This window comes from Chinchilla lanigera, unplaced genomic scaffold, assembly GCF_000276665.1.
Source record: "Chinchilla lanigera isolate Chin_1 unplaced genomic scaffold, ChiLan1.0 scaffold00015, whole genome shotgun sequence".
Classification (NCBI taxonomy): domain Eukaryota; kingdom Metazoa; phylum Chordata; class Mammalia; order Rodentia; family Chinchillidae; genus Chinchilla; species Chinchilla lanigera.
Window position 1 is genome coordinate 19933954 of NW_004955416.1, and position 6000 is coordinate 19939953.

Genomic DNA, 6000 nt, shown 5'->3' on the forward strand with positions numbered 1-6000 from the left:
AAACTGACCTCATCTTATCAGTATGTTTCCAAGTAACTATACTAATACATTTCCAATAAACACTTCAGCATGCACTAAAATCCAATACTTGTTCATAGGTTTTAAATTTCTTGTTCCAAAATGAAACAACAAATATACAAATCTTAATCCAATCCATACACTTATATAATTTAACCCCTTACCAAGATAGAAAAGATTACAGTTATTGAAGAGGTCCCCTCATGTATATTCTCAGTCAGTGTCCACTTCTAGTCCTTTCCCATAGCAGAAAATCACTCCTCTGATTTTTTCTTTGTGGATTGGTTTTGCCTATTTTAGATCTTCATGTAAGTGGAGTCACATAGCATAGGCTTTTTTGTGTGAAAAATTTGTTTCTCTCAAAATAATTTTTGGATGTTTATCCATCACATTCTACATATCAATTATTTGCTCATTTTAATTGCTCTGTAGTAAACCATTGTTTGAATACCAATTTTTTTAAAGCATATATTTCCTGATGTTGGACAATAAAGGCCAATTGCAGTTTGTGAATAAAACTGCTACTATGAATAAAACTGCTATGAACAGTTTAAATATCTCTTTTCAAAACTTTTTAAATTTTAGTTTGTTAGTACATGTGTGCAGTACATAATATTTATAGTCCTTTGGGAGGTTGGGACATGTACATTTTAATTTTAATTTTAATTTACATTTTTAAAAAATTTACATAACACATTTTAATTCCTTTTTTCATCCCCTGTTTTTATTTACCCTGGGGGCATACACATGTCTTTTTACAAATATGTATTTCCAGTTCTGTTGACTAAATGTCCAGTAGGATGGGTGGGTTCAATGGAAGTACATGTTTAGCTTTATAAGAAACTATCCCATCACTTTTCATTTTTTATCCAATAAACACATTTATTCATTGACATAAATTCCTAGCAATGCTTTGTACTGCTTATACACTTGTCAATAAGGGAAATAATTTTAAATCAAGTTAATTATTCTAGATTAGTAGAAATTTATTGTAATAAGTTTAGTATGTGGGTTTTTCCATTTTTTGCTTATTATGTTTACTGGTACAAGTTTGATATACATAATGACCACATTCATCATAGGGAATTTGTACCTGTACACGATATATCCTGAGTCCTCTTTCTTCCCTGTCTTCTCTGCTTCCTTCAACCCCTTTTTTCCTCCTTAGTTACAAAGCTTTGTTTCCATTTTATCCTTCGTTTATCATTTTTATCTTTTCCCTTCCTTTCCCCTTCTCCCTTCCTAGTTCCCATTTCTTTTGAGCAATTTCTTCCAGTTTTACAATATCTTTTATACACTTTGGTCCTTATTTACACTTTTGGTATCTCACACCAGAAAAACAATGTGATGATGTGTGTCCAAATTATTTCATTTAAGAGTATGGCCTCAAGGTGCATCCATTTACCGACAAATTTATCCATCCTTATGGCTGAGTAATATGCCATTGTATTAAAAATTTTTTTATTCATTCCTTGGTTGATGGACATTTGGGCTATTTCCAAAATTTAGCTCTTACAGGCTTTTCTACTATAAACATGGGTGTGCATATATTGCTATGGTATGGTGTTTTAAATTATTTTGGGAAGATACCCAGAAGGGGAATAGCTGTGTCAAATAGGACCTCTAGTCCTAGTCTTTGGAGGAATCTCTGCATTGATTTCCACAGTGGTTGCCTCAGTCTACATTCGCATCAACAGTGCAGAAGGATGCCTTTTTACCCACTGCCACTCCAGCATTTGTTATTGGTTGATTTCTTCATAATAGCCATTCTTTCAGGGGTGAGATGGAATATCAGTATTCTTTTAATTTGCATTTCTCAAATGACCAATGATGTTGAACATTTTTTCATATATTTATTTGCCATTTGTATTTCTTCTTCTGGGAAGTGTATGCTCATTTCAAATGCCTATTTTTTGGATTGGGTCTTTAAATTTGGTGGGTGGTCTAATTTTTTTCAGTTGTCTGTATGTACTAGAACCTGTTGAAATCCTTAAGATCATCAATACCTATTTCAAGAAGCTGTACTCTAGTAAGATGGAAAATGTAGAAAAAATGTACAGATTCCTAGATACATAAGAATCAACAAAACTGAATCAAGAAGATATAAAAATTCCAAATAACCCAATATCATCCAGTGAAATAGAAAATGTAATAAAAAACTTACCAACAAAGAAAAGCCCAGGACCTGATGGATTCACTGAATTCTACAAGAAACTTAGAAAAGATTGAAGGCCACTGCCTGTGAAACTCTTTAATGAAATCAAAGGGGAAGCAATACTACCAAATTCATTCCTGAAAGTAAGGATTACCCTGATACTAAAGACAGAGAAGGCTCCAACCAAAAATGAGAACTACAGACCAATTTCTCTAGTGAATATAGATGCAAAAATTCTCAATAAGATACTTGCAAACAGAATGCAGAAAATCATCAAGAAGATTACTCACCATGACCAAGCAGAATTCATTCCAGGGATGAAAGGATGGTTCAACATACATAAATCAATAAATGCAATACTCCATATTAACAGAGCCAAGATCAAAAACCATATGATCATCTCAATAGATGCAGAAAAAGCTTTTGATAAAGTCCAACACTTTTCATGATAAAAATATCTATAAAAAATTGGATTAGAAAATCTTTATCTCAATCTAATAGAGGCCATCTATGACAAACCAAGAGCCAGCTTCATATTAAATGCACAAAAACTGAAAGCTTTCACTCCAAAATCAGGAACAAGACAAGGATCTACACTATCACCATTCCTATTTAATATAGTTCTGGAAACAGTAGCCAGAGCAATTAGACAAGAAAAAGAAATAAAAGAACAAGGGCAGGAAAAGAAGAAGTTAAGTTACTATTTGCGGATGACATGATACTCTACCTAGAAGACTCCAAAACTCCACCAAAAGACTCCAAGATTAAATAACCCAATTCAGTAGCATAGCTGGATGTGAAGTAAGCATTCAAAAATCAACAGCATTCCTATACACAAACAACAAACTCACTGAGAGAGAAACTAGGGATACAACATCTTTCACAATAGCATTGAAAAAAAATTGAAATGCTGAGGAATTAATTATCATTTTTCTAAAGTGATAGTATCATTTACCATTACCACAAACAAGAAATGGAAGTTACAGGTGCTCAATATATTTCTTTATATAGATGTTGTTGGCTGTTTTAAAGTAAGCCATTCTGATGGATGTGGAGTGTATTTATTTCATAATGATTTTAGATTGCATGTATTTATTTCATCATGATATTAGATTGCATTTTCATGATACATAATGATGAATTAATTGTTTTAGATGTTTACTGACTATATATTGCACCTTGTGAAATGTTTATTAAAATGTTGGGTCTATTGTTAATATATTTTTGGCATTTTTAAAAATCTTGAGCCATAGTCCTTTATAAGGTATATGCATTGTGACTGCTTTTTCTTAGTCAAAGGTATTCTCATTAATTTTCTTAATTAAATCACGTGATAAGTGGAAGTCTACATTTGGTGAGGCTTTACTGATCTTTTCCTTTCCTTTAAGGTTATTGCTTTGTTCTAAGAAAACTTGAGCGCCCCTGAATCATAAAGTTATTCTCCTATAGTTTCTACTGTAAGTATTATACAGATTTACATTTAGGTTTATGATGCATCCCAAATTGACTTTTGCAAATAGCGTGAGACATGAATTGAGATTCATTTATTTTACAGACATATATACATTATTCCACAATTATTTACTGAAAAGATTTTTCTTTTCCATTTGATGGTTTTAGTGCATTTGCTAAATGTGAAATCATCATATTAATGCAGGCTCATTTTTGAGTTATATATTCTGTGTGATTTATTTGCAAAGCATTTTGTCACTGTCATAATTACTGCAACTTTCGAGTAAGTCTTAAAGTTAGGTGGTTTACAACCTCCAAATTTTTTCTTTGAGTAACCACTATACTAATATTCAGTCCTCCAATCCACAAGCATAGCATATCTCTTTATGTTTTGGTCTTAATTTCTGTCAGCAATGTTATCTGGTTTACAGAGTGGAAGGCTTGCTGGTAGTTCAATATTTTTTTTCAGAAATATTTGATATTTTTGACAGTACCATAAGTTATTTTTTAAAAATTTTACTAATTGTTACTATTATATAGTAACAATGCTTTTGGATTTGGCACATGAACCTTGAATCCTCTAACTCTGCTAAATTAACTTATTAATTCTAAAGTCTCCTATTCATGTAATTAAATGTATAACTTTTTCTTTTTTCTTTGAAAAAAGCTTAATGGTTTCTCAGATTTAGAACTACTTATAAAGTCTTTTGTTACTCCATAATTAGAAATGTGTATTTTCTAATATATTTTATACATTTTGCATTTAGATTTTTATAATACCTGTTATTTAGTAAGTGGATGTTAAGGTGGCTTACAGTCTTATGATAATTTAATAATTGGTATAGTTAATTGCCTTAATGCCACTTATTTCATAAGTTATCCATTTTCGAGTTGAGCTGTAATTGCTTTCTTTTTCTTATAATAGAGTTCAAGAATATATCTATTTCCAGGATTTGACCTAGTGACTTTTTTGGTCTACACTTTACAAGTGATTATGGTAGTTTTATATATTATGGTAGCTTATCTTAAGCATGTCTTGGCCAATTCTCTTCACTGGTTTTTTTCAGTTAAAATATGGAATGAATTTAAATTTTAAGATACACTATGTTAGGTTCCTTATGCAATTGTACTGAATCTATAAGTGAATTTCAGATGTTTAATATTGAATACTCCCTTCTGAAATACAATATGCATCTCCTTTCTTTAGATGTCATTTTATGAGTTTGTAATTTTTTGCATAGGTCTATGTTATTTTTTTCAAGGTTTTCATAAGTGTTTTATAGTTGATATCATTGTGGGATCATTTAGCATTATATCTTTTAACAAGTTGTTGGAGAGCAATTGATTTTTCCCAATTTTTATCTTCATTGTGTTTTCAATATAGTTGAACATGAGTGAAATCAAATCAGTAAACTGTAACAAAATTCTTGAATAGACTTCCTACGTAACTGTCACTTTCAGAGTGAAAAGAAGAAAAGCTGTAGCACCAATGGATTTCCTCTTACTCTAAAGATCTTTATGAACTGCATAAACCTCACCTGTACTGTATATGTGTAGTTGAATAACATCATGACATACAGTAAGAGTTGAGAAATTAAAATTTTTTTTTTCAGTAAAAGCTCAGTGATGCCCCCAAGTAAATTTGTTTTTCCTATTAACTGTATTTTTCTTTTATCAAAGAGTGCAGTATAAAAGAATGAACCATACCATTATCTCATTTTCAACATTAGATAACTTCCATGGATTGACCTGAGGATTTTGTAAATTGATTCCCTCAGTATATTAGACCTGATAAATAATAAAACTACCTTCAAGCCCTCACCCTGCTTGTGAGAAGTAGCAGTTTCATCTGAAGGAGTGGGCAATGAAGGAGATTAGAGAAATCTCAGTATGTTAATCAGGTCTCTTTTGAGGCACAAAGAAACAGTGCTGAGTTTCAGATGCTGTCTCCAAATTCTGGAGTGGTTAAATCTGTTCATTTCACAATTTACACCATTTAAAACAAATACATTTTCCAGTCTTAGCAAAAGGGTGAATAGACTGGGAGATGCCTCCACCTGTGCACCTTCAAAAAGTGCACACACGTGGATTCAGAAATGCCACCCAATTTTCTAACGTGTCTCACTAGCCAGGTCTTTATCCTCATAAAACTGAAGGTGATACAGCTAAATGCAATGCAGATGCCAGGGGAAATTCTTTCCCACTTCTTGTGAGCCATACAGGTATGCGTAAGCCCTCTCCTCAGTCCTTCCTATGGTATTCCGAACTTTCATCTATTCAGCAGGAAGCAGTTGAATCTGTCAGCCCTGACAGGTGCTTGCTTTTTCTTTTTCTTTCTTCCTTTCTTCCTTTCTTCCTTTCTTCCTTTCTTCCTT

The 6000-nt window shown here is 32.1% G+C and overlaps 1 long non-coding RNA gene across 10 annotated transcripts in view; it reads left to right on the forward strand.

Annotated features, from left to right (window-relative positions):
• Nucleotides 1–6000, forward strand: part of LOC102015631 — a 261484-nt gene that overhangs the window by 198289 nt on the left and 57195 nt on the right. For all 10 annotated transcript variants that reach the window (XR_001233360.1, XR_001233355.1, XR_001233357.1 and 7 more), the window contains exon 2: nucleotides 3562–3630. This is a non-coding gene — a long non-coding RNA (uncharacterized LOC102015631). The remainder of the gene's footprint in view (nucleotides 1–3561; nucleotides 3631–6000) is intronic.